General features: G+C 39.3%; 1 long non-coding RNA gene across 2 annotated transcripts in view; it reads left to right on the forward strand.

Annotated features, from left to right (window-relative positions):
• The first annotated feature begins 494 nt into the window (after positions 1–494).
• LOC132916534 (uncharacterized) overlaps positions 495–18,455 on the forward strand; it is a 51,846-nt gene continuing 33,885 nt past the window's right edge. The window contains exon 1 of one of the 2 annotated variants that reach the window (XR_009660119.1): positions 495–1,544. This is a non-coding gene — a long non-coding RNA (uncharacterized LOC132916534). The remainder of the gene's footprint in view (positions 1,545–18,455) is intronic. The other variant, XR_009660118.1, reaches the window with a different exon arrangement.

Below are 18,455 nucleotides of genomic sequence, written 5' to 3' on the forward strand. Positions count from 1 at the left end.
TGGGGAGACTAGGTGGTAGCGAAGGGAGCCAAGAGAGGGAGAGATAGGTTGGGGAGCATAAAGGAGTTAAGCCACGACGCATCAGGCTCACACGTGGGCGTGCGTGATAACGAAGCTTACCATCACGATCGACGAGTATGTCTTGCACGTGCATGTGCATATAACACGTGTACATGTAGACGCGTCCGTCTACCGCATGGATGGTTGTGGGTGGAGCTTCGAAGTTTGATATTACCCTGGCAAGTGTCCATGGCAATCTTATAACTCAAGTGTTCACTACCTATAATGCGTGAACCGTACTCTCGCGCACGTGTACATACACCTACCCGTATACACATATACGTAAACGTCCATATACTTGTGCAGTACTTGCGAGTGTTAGTATAATACTAATACTATTTGAGTTACTGTCTGTGCGCATCGAGCTTTCCCCATACGGCAGCGGGCATTTAGATTGCTCGGTCAGAGTTCTCGTAATACTTTTGGCAGCTGTACGTTCCAACTGAGTAGCGAGTTAAGTTTAAGTTTAATTAATGTGCCACATTGGATTCGTTTGGAATCGCTCGCCCCTTAAATTGTCACGGTATTACCCTGCGCCTAATACGAATCCCATGCGGTAACGAACCCTCGTTGTCTGGCCGAAATTTTCTTCGATTCAAACCAGGTGTCGTTTCGTTTCCGTTCCTACGGAAATTATACGGTTATTAGCTGATCACGATAAGTCATATTTTTCAAGATTAGTAATTAACTACCCTTCCAGTTTTTCTACTGGAATATTTCCATGTATCGCCGATTTAAAACATGGTAGAATAACAATGTATAAAGTACTCGTAATTATTAATGCCGGAATTTTACTGGCAGTTATGTAAAGAGGGTGATTTATTAATATTCATTCCAGCGTGAACGTACGGAGATTAATGAGCTACGCGGAATATTTTGTGCCTCGTCATTTACGCGCCATTTTTAGCTTCTAAACGATCGAAATCGCGTGATCGATAGACGACGTCGTTTCGTATTGAATTTCGATACATAATTGCGCGTCACCAGCGCCACTCAGTTACACACCACGAGTCGATATGTTTTCATTTACCGGATTCTCGTTCCGTATTTCTCGTCACGTATATTTTTACGTATTATCGTTAAACCGGAATATATCGCGCGTTGTTTTCTCTTAAACGATACGAAGCGTTACAATAAATTGTTTCGAGTGTTTATCTCAATAATGGCGACGATATTTGCGATTCTAAGAGTCACATCATATTGACGGCACAAATGGTGGAATTTCTATTTTGTAGCAAGTGTTATTGTAGCAAGTTATGTATATATTAGTGTTTCGTGTTCGCGTCGTATCTCGAGAATCTCTATTTCGAAAATCGGATCTCGGCCAGGAGTATCGTAGTGTGAAAGTGGATTACTGGTTACGTATTTATGACAAAATGTGACGAACCGTGATTATGGAAGAGCTTGCGATCCATGGGGACTCTTAACGTTGGCTTTGATCATCTTACAACAAGCAACAGGTTCTCCATGTTTGTACTTCTCAGGTATGTTACGAATAATGCACGAGTTATGGAACTTTCGTTCTCTGCGTTTCTTTGTTACTTGGAGCGTAGTTGTTGAACGGAATTTAATTCAACGAAGTTACGGTTGGAAAGCAATATTTTATGGACATTAATCTTCAATCGTAACCTCGTTACAAGCAACTATATGATCTGTTTGTAGGATATTTTTTATTTCTTATACATACATATTTAACGTCCTAAACGTCTTTCAACATCTGTACATATAACGTATTTTATACACTGTAAAATTTGTGCTTGTTAGATCGATGGATCGAAAACATATACAGAAGGTTAACACAACCTTATATACAACGATCACAAAAAGTATTTGCACAACATTATATCTATTATTACATTGATGTTTTATTTAATTAGGATCAAGTATGTTAAATTTCATATTATTCGGTAGTACTTTCACACGATGATAAAAATTTGATAATATGAAACTGAAATGTAGAACCTAATAAAAAAATGCTTTGTTGGAAAACAAAGATATGTAGAAATACTTTTTGTAGCCACTGTAGATAACCTTATTTTCATTTCTGTCTGTTACGCCGCCATTACTATTTCCAACATTGATACACTCCATTCCAATGTTTTCTATCGAGAATGAAAAGAAAACCGAGACTCCGTTATATCCACCGTGGCTCGAAAAATGTAAAGGAAGACATCGTATTTCAAACAATATGATAACGTTTTACTTGGTGACTACTTGCGTTCAGTATACGGTACAGAGATAACTTTCTTTTGGATTTCGCTTGGCTTCCGTTAGTTGTTTGCTTAAGAATACCCTTAAAATTTTCTACTGAGCTTGGAGCAAACTTTCGCATTGTTAACTTCGAAATAAGGATATCGTTAGAGACTAACTTCGACTTATGTATTTCGTACGCACTGTACGGACTGTGTGCAACAGAGATGAAGATTAGGGAGAGGGGAGGAGGGAGTGGCGCAAAAAGAAAAGTAGTTCTATTGCTAGGCTCAGTGCCAGAGAACCGTGTAAAGCTACCCTGCCGGCCTCATTATAATAAACCGCGAGAACCGTCATGACTTACATTGCAAACTGTTCGCAGCGTTAGACGATCGTTAGTATCTTTCCTGTAACTCACACGTGTTTCACCGAATTTTCTCCATATTTTATTATATAGATAAAAAAGTAAAATCTCTATATATATGTATATATAAGATGAGATATAAGAAAATTGATTTATAACCTACAATTTATATGTAATAGGAGGAAATCATTATGGAAGGAAGTATCGTAACAAATATTGCAAATAAAAAAGTAAAGCAAATATCGTAATAAAAAATTGTTTTCCTAACATTTTATAACATTGTTTCTTCTTCTTTAGTGTTTAATCTTTGATTTTTGAGGTTATAATTCTTAACCTTAATAATTGACATTTTATAACATTGTTTCTTCTTCTTTAGTGTTTAATCTTTGATTTTTGAGGTTAATTCTTAATCTTAATAATTAACGTTTCTCTTTTCATATACGATGAAAGTACATCGAGAAGAAACTTTTTGCTCCTTTATAAAAATTATTTTCGGTCTACGTTTTCTCATATTATTAAGAGCAAAAGAGAAATTTTATACTTCAATATTAGATGGTATACTTTGTATACATTTTAATTATCCTTTTTAATCGCTTATTTACTAAAAGGTTTCCTGGTGAGTTTAAGATGAGGTTTTGTCGATAGACAGGATAGAGATTTGCTAAGTAGGTTCGCTGTCAGCTAGAACACATTATCGGAAGCGATAATGTTTATAAAGTTCTTCCCTCGGTTGAACGATACGGTTACGGAGTACGTCTTCCTTCGAAGTTTGTTGCGAACGCGTGGCAAGAAACCTTTTAGTTCGTAAATTTCCCTAACTTCCAAATAACCGCAACTTCTCGCGAATTCCTAGTATATAGAGTGTGTAGGAACTGTTCAAAGTTTCGCCGTCGAAGATTGGTAGAACATTTCCCCGACATTTCAATTAAATGTTTCAATTGCTTTGTCTACTCGCAGATATAGCAAACGCGCAATTCATCCTGTGACACCGTTTTCTAACAAACTGCTGCATCCGTTTGTCTTTAGACTTACTACTTTCACCAAAATTTAATTACACTTGTATGAAAAATGTTTGTACATTGAAATAGATCGCGTTAATGTCTCGGAAATTGGATAGTTCGGATTACGTGTTCCTATGTATTTTAAAATATATCCCACGCAAGTAGAGTTACGTACGTTGTAATCGAATTATAACTAATATCCTAAATTTACAATTAGTTTTTGCTATTTCTTTCAATAAAAGATTATTATTCCATTCTTATTTTATTATATCTATTACTTAACAATGGACTATTCAAATTACTCCAAATTTTGTTCACTTGTAAAACATAAAATAAATTAGCGCTCTTTAATCCTTGTTCAATCTTCGTAGCAATTTTCAACAAAAGAATTCACAAATCTAATCTATCGTTTATTTCGATTGTACTAATTTCTCGCTATTGGATTATTTTAACGTCAACAAACAAAATTGCTTGTAAAATTAAGATATTGGGCTAAAATTTTATTGGTCGTGTAAAGGGTTAGCCGACGAACAAAAGCTTGGTCTTCAGAGTGCCCCTCTTTGTTTTGACGTTCTTGTGTGAGAGACTTCTTAGCCGAATTCGAGTTGACCGAGCAACGTAAGGCGTAAGGTAGATAGCAAAGATAAGGTGGATTGAAACTCAAGGTGTTGGGCGAACAGGTTGAAGTGGTATCGAGGGTGTTGCTAGGTTACTAGCCTGGTTCTGTAGATGAGAAGTAGTTGGAATTGGGCCTTAGCGTGTGTATCTTCGATAACAGAAAGGCTCGAGTAGTGGTGCACCTCGAACTTTACCTTCCTTTTTCGCCTTTCGACTTCAGGTCTTAATTTTCTTCTCATTTTCGATCTGTTTCGTCTTTTCTTGCCGTGATCTACTTTATCTTTTTGTGGTTTCAGTCCCTTCACACCGCCGACGTTTATCTATTTCTGAAAAGTTACGATATTCTATCATCGTGTAGCATCGTTGTAAGAGCTATCGTTTCTTTTTAACGAACAAACCCTCAAACTTTTTGATCGAACTGCTATGTCTGCTAGATGGTGGTTGATCGAATGTAGACAAAATATAGGGGACTTAAAAATCGAGAAAAATAATTCTACGTATGAAATATGATAAGTGAAATTTGTAGGAGGAGAAAGACGAAGTTACAACAAGCGATCTGCATATAGCAAAACTCAGCAAAGAAGAGAACAGGGAAGAAAATAAAATAATGACGACTATCTGATGTATTAGGATGATTAATGTTTTTACGGTGGTCCATTATTCGGCTCGTAACTGTACCGAAACATCATAGCATGAAAATGTACCTTACGAAGGAAACATTTTGATAGCAATTTGCGTGGAACAATTGAGCTCTTCTTGTCGGCGTTAACAACCTCTTTGCTTTGCCCGTTTATCCCGAATGTTCACAAATTGATCGCAATACATTCGGTTAACAGCTGGCCGGTATACCGAACAGCGTAGCCTAGAACACCACTCTGGTTTCGACAACGATAACCAACAACCAACCCCTTCGACCCGTGGCCGATAGATATACGCACGATCCGTTATGCCAGCCCCTCTTGTTTCAACGTTGCGGTTGCATTAAAACAACCTGTTACCTACGAACAGGTAACTCCGATGCTAGTTTTCTACTAACGAAAAACGACCCGCTGGTTAACGAGGCAAATTACACGACGTTGTTCGTCGTATAGCAGCGATCTTCTACGACAGAGCCAACGCGATTACCCGAGTCTGTACTCAACGATGATCTAGTGTACCGCTACTAAACTGTTAAAGCCTTAAGTAAGCTACAGAATTCTATCGATTTATTTCTGTGAATTACGTCGATTTCGATTGGAGTATCGAAGCAGGATGGGATGAACGAATCCTACGAGCAAAGGTACAGGGAACGTTCGAGGTTCTATCTTGTTAACGCACTGAAAGAAGGTCAAGCAGACGATTTCGTTGCCTGGAATATCTTTTTGTAAGTTTCTGGCGTTTTACGAGAAGGTTTTTCAACCGTAGAATCGTAGGATGTCATCCCGCGAGGAAGGTTGGTTCGACGTGATCCTACGTATCCGTTCAATTTTCATTCCTCTTCAATTTTCCACGTTGCTCTCTCCAATCGATTCGAGTGGGTACATACTCGAGTTAACGACTTCATCTGTGCTTCGCTAATCGCCCAGGTCTGTCGACGGGACAGGCGTCGAGCGAGGGCTTTAAGAAAGTTCGACGAACCGGTCGTCGGCTGAGAGACATTCGTAGTCCGGTTGTAAAGTTACGCGGATCGATCGAAGCGTTGTCTTGCAGCTTTCGAAGATTAATTAATTCGTTCGTTAGAAGAATCAATATTGCCAGTAGCTTAAGATCGACGAGGTTAAAGATGAGGTAGAAGTTCCGACCTTCACCTGTCTTATCGCTCGCTGGCCTTTGCCTCTCGTATAATATCGTGGCAAACGAGCTGCTGGGAAGCATCCCCCAAGGCTATTTTGAGCGGAAACTCGTTGCAAGTTTCGGACACGTGGCCTGGGGTGGATGGATACACATCGATAGATGGACAGACAACGGTATGCGAACTGGTGTGTGCGATGGTGTGTTCATGCGAACATAAATAGACATGCATATAGAACCGATGGTCGTGAGTGGGTGAGTCGCGAAGCCGATGTACGCAGCGGCGACGTTCAAATTCAACAGCTTTGCAATATTCCGTCTAGTCGGCGCTGGCAAGAGAAACCACGCTTCGCCGGCGTTACATTATTCCGCTCGCGAGAATAAGCAGATTCGATCGTGCCACTGCAAAGGAAATTCGCATTACGGGGCCAGGACTCGATCGTCGAGACAGTGACTGGCAGCCAGACATCGTTTCCCATTAACGGCAGAGAACGCGGCACGTTATTTGCCCACGTGGCCACTCGATGCGCCATGAATTTGAAACAACCGCCGTCACCAATCTCATAATCCGAGTAATGGACTCGCTTTAAACCAATTGGAATAATAAGGGTACGCGTATCTGAATTAGGACAATTTTGATTCGACTAGATAGAGTTTCATATCGTACGAAGTTAACGACCTTCTTCGAGCAGGTTTTAAGTCACGCTGATTCAAATATGGTCCCCCATGGTACGTTAGAAACGAGGACATAAGGAAAGACCTCGGAATACCAACGGTCAAAGAGGAGATTACCAGATTCGCAACAAGATACAGAACAAGAATAGAAACACACCCGAACCAGCTGGCAGCTGAAACGTGCAACACAACAAATATCGCAAGAAGACTAAAAAGGAAACACCCAATAGACCTCATAAAAGATATAACATAGAAAAAAAACGAAGCTGGCACCCCGCTGGGGGTAGCCGCCCACATGCTATATTTATTTTTATTTTATTTTTTTTTACCAATAAGATATAACACTTTACCAAATGTCCGCAAGGACAAATTGTAAAATAACCAAAATAAAATAAAAAAAAAAAAAAAAGAAAATATGGTCGAGGCGTTAGACGATCGTTAGTATCTTTCCTGTAACTTACACGTGTTTCACCGATACATAGATAAACAAGTAAAATTGCTATATGTATAAGATGAGATATAAGAAAATTGATTTATAATCTACAATTTATATGTAATAGGATTACCCTAATCCGTTTTACTTCTTTCCAATTTGTCTCTTTGATCTCTTTAATCAGATGTAATTTCAGCTGCAATTCGCACCGATACGTCACAACTTACTTGGATTCGTTTGAACTCGCACCAGAGAAATATCAATTATTTTAGTTAAACTGGCAAATCTCGACTGCTTTTGACCTGTTCGAAATCTAGACTAATTTGTTCTATCTTGTAACAACTCGCTGTGACTTTAACTTGCTTCGATTCAAGCTTCAAATTCGCTTCGATCCATCTTAACCCACTTCGATCTGCCCTTACGTACGTCAATGCTATTCAACTTGCTGTACCACATTCCGACCCATTCTTACTTGCTTCAATTCGCTCCAATCCGCTCTGTCTCGTTTACATCCACTTCAATCCGCCTCAGCACGTCTCATTGCGCTCCAACTCGTAGCAAATCACGCTCGCCAAGAACCAGCCAGTCAAAGAACGAATTCGTAACAAAGAACTATTCGTGACCGTCATACCAACCTCTCGACCGAAATTCTCCCATTTTGAATTGTACGATTATTATTTCGATTACGGCTGGTTTGGGATGCAGCGCGGAGATAGCGGTCGCATGAAATTCCAAGTTTCTTGCCTATCTGCGGTCTAAGCAGCCGGTAGTGTGACATGATCGTTGGGTAAAACGGCCACCGTGAAAACGCGATAAGAGACGAGAACCAAGGGAAACGACGATACTCGAGGAAAAGGGCTGCTCTGAAAAGCCTACCGCAATCATCGTAAGGGGATCGTCAGAGATCCCTTTCGGCTGTTACATCATCCTTGGATATCCACCTTCGCTTCGAACCATTTTTTTTTTTAACCATTCTTTCTCTATTCCAGAGTTACGAGTACAAGCGGAACAGAAGTCGCTTTAATGGCCCCACGGAGGACACAACAGTTGTCCGAAAAAACAATTCCAGTTCTAGAATCTCGTCGCGGTCCAACCGAGAATCGGTCAGTGTTTCCAATACTTTTCTCCTCCTCGTCTTTTCCTTTTGCTTTTCGATTTGCCCCGAGCTTCGATCGTAGTTTTTTTCACACTCGTACAGTTGTTCGCTGGTAAAAGAAAAGTTGGATAGAATATTTTTGTAAGCGTTTTATTTCTGGATAATGTCGATGATATTAATATTAGCGTTTACAAATATCTGGATATTTCGACTGATTTTTAGGAAGACTATGCGAATTCCAGTAGATAAGAAGTGATACTTTCTGCCAAGCTATAAATTCAAATTATCTATTAATAGACATATTAATGAGATATTTTACACAAAATATAGGTTTCTAGAATTACAATTCCTTCGTCATTGAAGTTCTGCCGGAAATGCATAATAAATGTACAAAATTTCTTCAATTTGAAAAATTGTAGGAAGAAATTAAGTCGAGCGTAAAATCCAGCGTTAAAATTCCACTGTCATGTAGATCGTAGATCACTTTATTCAGAATTAATGGAATTTATTCAAAAGAAATAGTCCCCGTAATTCTACATCTTTTATATTAAAAGATATTAAAGATGAACTATATAATTTTTTGTTCTTTAACCTCTTTGAACGTACATCTCCTGAAGCACGTTCAATTTACGGAATACATTACTTCAGAATCTGCCGGTGAAACGTTCTCCAATGATATAATTCTCCGCGTAATCGCCTGGCTGGTAATAACTTCGGCTCCCGTTATGCATATCCGTGACCGATAAAAACTACAATTCAGGCAATTAAGATCGCTGCCCTTCGATATCTCCTGATTAAGCTGTAATGCCACTTCTGCTCCGAAGTTTTCACACACCCTTAAGGAACCTCTTACTACGAAGAATAGCACACTGAATTTCGAGAGATAAGTTTGCCCGAGCTGGGAGAGTTTCGAGTCATGCGTTTTCCTGCAAGTGTATGGGGGATAAGGAGAATACGCGGGGTTTAGGAGCGTCGGAGGCAAAAGGAGAAAAAAGGGCGAGAGGATACGAGAGAAAAAAAGAAAAAAAAGCGGGAAGGAGAATGGGGCAGAAGAAGAGAGTAGCGGCGTCAGGGCTTGCCGCCGCGAACTTTCGCAGATATTGAATATCTCGGACCATCAATCACTTCGACGCGGCAATATCCGAAAGTATTGGCCCTTATATTTGTTTCTATATCGCGCACCGATTTATGGTTAAAGCACATCCTTCCGTCAGGCCCGGAAATCATCGTCCTTCGATCTTGCGTATGTTACGATGATACGAACTTTATATTACAAGCTCTATCTCTCTATATATGTATTATTGGGTTGGCAACTAAATGAGAAGGAAAATTCACAATTTTTGCTTAAAAATATAACTTTATTCAATTAGGTATTGGCTGTTTTTGTCGATGAACTTTTGCTATCTTTCAGGCAGTGTCGTAATTCCATGTTCATAAAACTTCTGATTTTTGTCAACAAAAAACTGAATTAAATGTGATTTTACATCATCGTATCATTAAAAATTTCAACATTTTGACTGCCACGCCGAAATCATATGTTTCGCACAGGATGCCATGGGTTTATTTCTATTCTTCAAAGCATATAATGACAAAATAATAATAAATCGATGATGTAAGACAACATTCTTCCCCAATGGACGTTTTATCTTATTGGTGGTCACGGGTGACCATCGTGGCGCCTTGGTAACAGTTGATAGCGGCATATTATAAGGAGGCTTCGTTTATTTCAACAAACCATTCGCATTCGTTATTTCGTCGTAAGCAAAACGTGCAGAATATATTGTTGAAACGTTTTTTTTTTTTTTTTTTTTTTTTGGTTATTTTACAATTTGTCCTTGTGGACATTTGGTAAAGTGTTATATCTTGTTGGTGAAGAAAAAAAAATATAAATAAAAAATAAATATAGCATGTGGGCGGTTACCCCCAGCGGGGTGCCAGCTTCGTTTTTTCTAAGTTATATCTTTTATGAGGTATTGTTGAAACGTGTAGAAGATATTAGTAAACGGTATTTGCTCATTCTATATATAATAGCAAGGTATGTGCACGCTTCTAACTTCAATTATACGATTATAAAGCAGCATTTACGATTATTTTCTAAGCTGTGTTTATAATAATATTCGTAGATTGCCCCTCAAAGATGTGGATGCAAACACAGTGCACCGTTAGATGCAAGATTTGTTCTCATTTTTTTTGATCGATGTTCTAATAAAAATGTTGAATTGTTCAATGGGGCGCTTTTTATTTCAAAGTATCTTCTATTTATCGATTATATTCAAAATGCCTTAATTGTTAATTTTCATTCAATTTTTACAATCGTAAAAAGTTCAAGCGCTCTGGTCACCAGTGACCACCGTGGCGTCACAGGAGAAACCGTGGCCAGTCCAACGTGGCAGTCAAAGTGTTAAGGAGTTCTGCATGGAACGAAATAAATGGTAATCCGAAGGCGCAAGGTCAGAGCTATATGGTGGATTTGACGACACATCCCAACCTAGTTCCAATAATTTTTGGCGAGTGACCAAAGATGTGTGGGGCTTTGCATTATCATGTTGGAAAACATCACCCTTACGATTTGCCAATTCTGGCCGCTTTTCTTGAGCTACATCGCCTAGTTTGGCGAGTTGTTCAACGTACACGTTTCAATTAATCATTTGGTTTCTTGGTAAAAGTTCAAAGTACAGAATTCCTTTATAATCCCACCAAACTGGTAGCCTAATCTTATAGTCGACCTTGTAGCTTTATCTGTTACGTTCTTTACGCTATAGAGATGGATAATGCGCTAAAATTGCGGAACGTATTTTTATAAAACGAAAGAGTTCAATAAACTAGATTCGGTTTAAAATGCCGAAAATTCACAGGTTCACAGGATCGTAAGGTTCAGCTGATGCCATACTAAATGTTAGACTCGGAGAAGAGTACCACACGGTTGTAGGATTCGATTGAAGCTATATCACGTGCATTTGGTTATGAGAAAGGGATCACACCGTTGTACACAATGCGATTCGCCTTGCTTTTCATTTCTGGGTTCTTATTTGAAACAGTTGTACAATCACAGAAATCGTTTAATTTGTCTTTACCTATAATACTTTAATATATTCGTAACGAAAATTTGTTCCGTACAGAGTAAATTATTTATCCTTGATCGTAATGGAACTGTATTTAGATATTTTTTTATTTTCCTACGATACTCTTTAGTTCCAGCCAACCAACGTTGACGTTTTTATTTATTCAATTTTCTTTGAATTTGACCCTTTTCCTATCTTCCTTCGTGTTTAATTCCGACTAATTAAATTCTAAAAGAAAAATTCGTTTATATACAAATACAGTAAATTCTCTTACTGTATTGCTTCAACTTACACAGCTTTACGCCCTCATACACGTATTGAAATAGTCGTATACACGGACCGTGCTCTTCCTAACTTTCTACATTTTCGCATACATTTCGCCGGAGACTCAAATTTATCGTAGTTTTTTCAACACGTCCGCTCACCTTTGCTAGCACGTTCTCTTTTATTTCTTCGCGCGTTGTGTGTCATCGTCAGTAACACGTGTGTCCGTGTGCTTGCACAGTCGAGCACGAGAAAGAATGGTTTTATTTCTTTATTTGTTCGGTCGTCGTACGTCACGGTGCCACATTGAAATTCTCGCAGTTCATCCGCCAGCGAGCCAGCCAATTGGTCATCGACTCCTCTCGTTTGCTTTCCCAGACGCGCTCCTTCCACTTTCTTTCTTCTATACATTTGCTCCTTGCACGAAGCGTCGTTCTTTCTACTTTTACGCTTTCTATTTTCGCCATCTCGTTTGTTCTTCATCCCTTAAGCGATTCACAGAAAGGTCTTGGCGGAGGTGAGGAGCAACAATTGCGAGTCTCGTTGCCAGAATGTCGGGCGAGGCAGTTGGAAGCTGTTCTCCGTGGAAAGACGAGTTTCGCTGGCTCGCAAGCACAAAGACGAAGCCACGAAAACAGCATAAAGCGTCGTTGAATAGTTCATCCGTGATGAACGTGGCGACGATGTTTCGCGGAACGCATCCGCAGGGGAAGCGTTTCATTGCTTTCGTTGGGACAATAAAGAGGCGTTGAATCGCTAAAATCCGTCGTGTTATTACGCTGCAAGTTTAAATCTCTTCTACCGCTTCTACGATATACCAGGAAACGATGGGGATAAATCAGAGATAAAAGCGTTAGATATAAAGAAAATTTGGCACGATCTTATCTCGCGATATAGCACGATCTCGTTTGATATCGGTAATATGGTGCTCGATTTCGCGCCATTCCTCTTCACGATCGTTGATTTCAACCGAATATAAGAAGGGGGTGGATTGGGTGGAGGGCTTGTTCCTGCAAGTTGGAGAGTCGGCCCATTTCCGTCGACAGATCGCGGCAAAGTGCTTCACATGTAGACACCGCGTAGAAAACGTTGGAGCCCGATAGGGAGTCGGATCTCTCAAGATGGTTCACCTTGCCACTTTGTTGCTACGAGACTTCTCTTTTTTCTCTCCCTTTCTTTTCGTCCCTTTCGTACATCGTTCGTAGGGCATATACGGCAAGCTGTTTCTTCCTTGAGCGACTGTTAGCTAGTTCTGGCGTGGCTGGCTGCTTCTTCAAGGCAGTTCTACGCTGACTGAAAGAACACCCGTAAGAAGCAAGAGGGATGGTATAGTGGAAAAGAGCGGTCGATGGGGGAAAAATGCGAGACGGGGGAATCCGTTGAATGTTCCAAGTTTCTTTATTAGATCGGGGATGTCCATTCGTCGGAAATGGACCAAAATACCCTCGCCTTGTCCTCTTCCAGCGATCTGCAGCTTCTGTATCGTTCTTATTCGCCTCTGTACGTCACGTTCGCGCGAGCAAGGGTGTTTATACTGAAATGCAAAATCCAGGGAATGGGACACGCGAGCTCTAGATTGTCGGAAAAGGGGTCGTGGAAATCTAATACGGAATAAAGATGAAATCTTGGAGAAGTTTCATCGGCCCTTGTGTATCACGGTTCCGCAGCGTGTGTGCCAAGCCAGAATGTTTTTTTCTTATCAAATATTGCTCGATCGGCTTATTCGCAAGATCGCTGAGCCGATATTCCTGGCGCAGGCCACGGCTGCCTATGTGCCGATGGAGGATGCCTCTAACATTTTCGAAGTAAGCGCGTTCCGGCAACATGACGCCAATAAAATTCCGGGCAACTTCACGAGCATCTTCGAATATTAAGCGCCATATGAAAAAGAGGAGGCGGCGTTATGCATTTTAGAAATAAGCGGGATATCTTTCAACGTAACCATCAATTTTAAGGCTGCATTATTTCATCGAGTTTCCTATGTAGGACATCGTATGAAATATTAAATGGTCTGTACGGAATAGTTGAATATTTGATAGTTAGCGTCTATAGTTTCGTCGAAAATAGATGATATTAATTTTTCACGCTTCTAAATTTCATTAGGATCATCTTCTGAAATTTACAAATTTCTTAAATTTCGTTATAGCGAAATATAAGAAAATCATCATTATCGGTACATATTGTTTCTTATCTCAATATTCGGCTTGAGATTTTCTCAAAATATTAAATCTTTTTGTTTATTGAAACGACATCGAGCTTCAAACTTTACTCGTTTACTCCTGCAAAGCTTCGCGCTGTTACAAGATCGCTCATCTCATATGTAACAATCTAAAGATAAAACGTAGTAGATAAAATGTACAATAAATGTATAGATCGTATTTTTACCGCAGACTGGTCATAAAATTTTTACAAATAAACATTCGATATGTGTATTTCGATACGAATCGAGTACAAGATGAAGGCGACCTATTTTTCTTTGCAATATAGACGAAAGAAAGAATCCTTGGCTCGTCACGAACGACACGTACCACTCCATTTTCTTCCTTGGTATTTATTTAACCATAGTAATTCCGTTTCTTACGAGTGGCCACGGTTTAAGCCGTTGTTACGCGGTTTCGTTCAATTTCGCGTGCGGAAGGAAATACTCGTCGGAGTTTGCAAAAGTTTAAAGCCACTCTATCTGAAAGATCGGAAAAGTACCATTCCTATGCTAACAAGAGCTTCTTCAATTATACTTTGTCCTCTCGGTCTTCGCCGATTGTTATTTGTCCTCCTCTTTCCACCTTTTCTTCAGCTTGATTTCCCCGTTTTGCATAATCTAATTTCGCCTCCTTACCGGGCCTCGAGCATTTACCTTTATTATAATTAGCTTATTTCCGGAGTGGAAGTTTACGATCCCACTCATCGATAGCCCCGGCTAACTTCTCCGATTATAATGTTTTATGTATCTCTGCCGCGAGCCGTAATTTTATTTTCCGCCTCACAGTTTCGAACGGTGCTTCATTTCGTTCCTAACATCGAATCGTATATCTAATTGGAATATAATTATCGTAGAAACTGCGCTGACTCTGTTCGATTCACCTTGTTCCACTGTAACACACATCTTCGTATTTACAACTGAGAGTAGCCAAAAAATCGCGGTATTAAAAAAATATCAAGAATTTTCTAGATCTATTGAATTAGATTTAAATGAATTTTTAAGTGCCTCGGCCTTCAGGTTTGAACACTCGACAGAGTGAGATCCAGCTGCGTTTGACGGGGACATTAAAACATTATTTTCATATTAAATTGTACAGATTGTTTAGTCGTGTTTAACTCACGTCGGAGTTACCAATTTGTACAACGTATTCGCAAAGATAGAGTAGTCGATAATTCGTATACTCTGTTAATCGCAGATAATAGCGCGAATAAGTAGTTCGTGTAATAACTCGCATAAGTTAGATAATAATTCCGCTCGCGATCGTGTCCGTTTATTTATAATGGTCGGGGGGGAGTTGGAAGATTCAAATTTGTCTTAGAACGACGGCTGCCCTCAACGGTGACATTGTTTTTGCTTAGAGATAATCTAGTGCTAATTTCGTGTGTCGAGGCGGTGTCCGTGATCCAAGGCACAACAATAACATGAGTCGCTCTCGCTTATGTGTCGCTACAGTAACACACTTCTTTGTAAAGAATTTACAACTGAGAGTAGCTAAAAAACTGCTAAACCTAATGGCGAATTATCGCGATATTAGAAAAATATCAAGAATTTTCTAGATCTGTTGAATTAGATTTAAATGAATTTTTAAGTGCCTCGGCCTTCAGGTTTGAACACTCGACAGAGTGAGATTCAGCTGCGTTTGACGGAGACATTAAAACATTATTTTCGTATTAAATATTATTCATCTGAAATTTGTTAATCTAATTCACCGATTCAATTAGAGCTTCAAATTCGATATGCTCTTCGTGTAACGATAATTTGGCGAAGCATCCTGTTTATGTTCCACAAAGAGGATATTTATTTGTTTATTTGAATTTCAAGTATTTTATTCTCAAACCTTCGGTTTCACGCGAGGTTAGTCTTAAACCCTTAAGGTTGAAGTTTAAATGCTGAAAGTTTCAAAGTTCGTGTATTCGCTAATTGAAAATGACGAACGATGAAGAACAGATGTGCCAGCGAACAGTATAAATTGGGAATAGTATCTACCGCGTGGAACCCTATACTCGTACGTGCTTGCTCATTCTTTTCGTCGCCTATAAAGTCATGGCGTTCTGGTTGCACGGAGGGCTGAAATTTACGGTTCTTTTATGGGGATTTTTATCGGTGTGTAAACTATGCGATATCCTCCCATATCCGTTTCCGCTCTTACGGATGGCTCCGACCTTTATCCCTCGTAGAATCGAGTTAGCTTTCCCGGAGACGATGAATTCTGGATAAATCGTTCGATTCTTTCGCGGCCGTTAAACGTCGCTTTCCCCTTCATTCGCCATAATACGAAATAATATCTTCTCTGCGTTCTCTCTTAAGTTTCGTTCAAATTAGTCGAGCTACTTCAATTCAACCTTATGCTCATGTAAAAGCAATTAATTGAATCGAGCTCGAACTCAATCGACTTTGTTCGCCCATGTAGCGGAGGCTTGAAAAGACGTCAAAGAAGATGATGCTTTCTGGTAGTAGCGTAGGTGGTGGATAATAAGTGGAATTCACTTTCAGAAAGAAAGAAGGGCACTTACTTTGGTCTGCTTGCTTGTAGTTCGCACTGCACGCAATTGGCGTTCTTTAAACGTTTCGATGTTTCAAGGATCATTTGAAAGAATCTTAACTTTGCTTCAAACATAAAAAGATATTTCAAAGTAACACGATATATTATCGCTTTGAGGATGAAATTTATTTTATTTGTTTACTTGTTAATATAAAATAACAGGTTCACATTAGTAAAATAGTTTTAAGCAATTTTTTTTTTTTTTTTTTTATTTTATTTTGGTTATTTTACAATTTGTCCTTGCGGACATTTGGTAAAGTGTTATATCTTGTTGGTGAAGAAAAAAAAAATATAAATAAAAAATAATATAGCATGTGGGCGGCTACCACCAGCGGGGTACCAGCTTCGTTTTTTTTTTTTCTAAGTTATATCTTTTATGAGGTCTATTGGGTGTTTTAAGCAAGTGTCTCAAGTTTTCGTCAATGAGCACGAGCGTTGAAAGGATTTCGATATACATTTGTATGATTGCAATGTATTCGTGTCAAGCGTGACGAATAACAGACAATGACAGACAATTCACATTGGCCAAGAGCTTTCAAGTTGGTCAAGAGACTGGAATTCAAGCAATCAGGACGAGACTTTGCTCGGTGTTCTCTATGAGTAAAATCGAACTGCAGCTAATTATGCTGCAGGTTACGCGTGTACGGCCAAACCGATAAATAGCAAGCGTTCGAGGAGCGTGTTTACCGATTCGTTGAAAGTACATCGATTCCGGTGTTGGCGCGCGTAATAGTCAATAATTGCTTGATTGACTTTATTGGAATCTCAATTACGGGTCAACCGACGGAACCCGAGAGTGGTTTCACGATTTTTGTCCGCGTGTACGTTACAAGGTACAGTCGTGTTAAATTACTCGTAGAGACAAATAAATACAAAAGCAAACTTTTTCCTTCGTTTTCATACACGTAACCTCGTATTGATAAATATTGGGACAGTTGCTAGTCTCATATAATAATTGTAATAATTGTTGCAGATTGTCAAAGGAATGATTAATCGATTGGAAATTGTATGTTTATGTTAACGATTGAAACAGTAATAATAAACGTTTGTAAATCGTTCGTCTTTTAATTCGAAACCCATTGAGAAAGTTTTGAAAGAACCAGATAGGAATTTGAACGAAGTTTGCAAAATTTTGAATCTGACTAGTGGTAAAAAGATCATTTACAGGAATAATTACTACAATTCGTCTCATTTATGAGATTTTTATTACAACGTAGAATATGTGGGTTATCACTTACACGATACCATAGAGGTTTTAATAAGCTTCTCGTGACTTTTCGACGTTCATCTGTGTTTCGTTCACTCGCGGAGAGACGCGTTCGCGAGAAAGCACATCAACGGGAGTTGTAAATGCCCATTACGATTAGATAATCGACGCCGCGAAATGTCCGATCCCCTATTTCGGTCAGGATAACAGAGGTAATTAAATTGATTATGACACTGATATAACAAGTTATTAGTTCCAGTTTATTATAACAGCTGATGTACAAACTATGAGTTGATAGAGAGTAATTGTAATTTCTAAGTTCGAGTAGAATAATGCAAGTTCGAGTGGTGAAAGGTCGACAACGGAAGAGCAACTGACTCTCTATGAAAATGATGCTGCGGAGGAAAACTTGTGGTGGGTGGATCCAAGGACATGAGATGAGCTGATTCGTTAAAAACAAGGTTCCGCTATGAGAGTGAGGGAAATAGGCTTCGTTGGTAATTGGTTAATTTTCGAGGTTGGTGGGTGACGAAGGTGCTAACTGTCCCTGAAAGAAAGTGGCGAGTGGGGAGCATCATACATGAGAAAACTAACTTCCCCGAATCTTCCCGTAGTAAGCACTAAACTGTTAGAAAATGAATCACTAAAGAGATGAGGTCTGAAGGACCTTAGGTGGAATTTGCTAAGATTTATGATGGGTCCTTAAGGCTATTGAGGATGTGTGGACATCTGGTTGCCAGCCTGCCCGCGGTATGTGGCTTGATCTAGGTAGAGAGTCGGCCAACGTAACAATCTGATCTTCTGTGAGTTTTTTTTTTTTATTTTATTTTGGTTTTTTACAATTTGTCCTGATGGAAATTTGGTAAAGTGTTATATCTTATTGGTGAAAAAAAATAAAATAAAAATAAATATAGCATGTGGGTGGCTACCCCCAGCGGGGTGCCAGCTTCGTTTTTTCTGAGTTATATCTTTT

The sequence above is a fragment of the Bombus pascuorum genome, chromosome 2, assembly GCF_905332965.1.
Source record: "Bombus pascuorum chromosome 2, iyBomPasc1.1, whole genome shotgun sequence".
NCBI classification, from domain to species: domain Eukaryota; kingdom Metazoa; phylum Arthropoda; class Insecta; order Hymenoptera; family Apidae; genus Bombus; species Bombus pascuorum.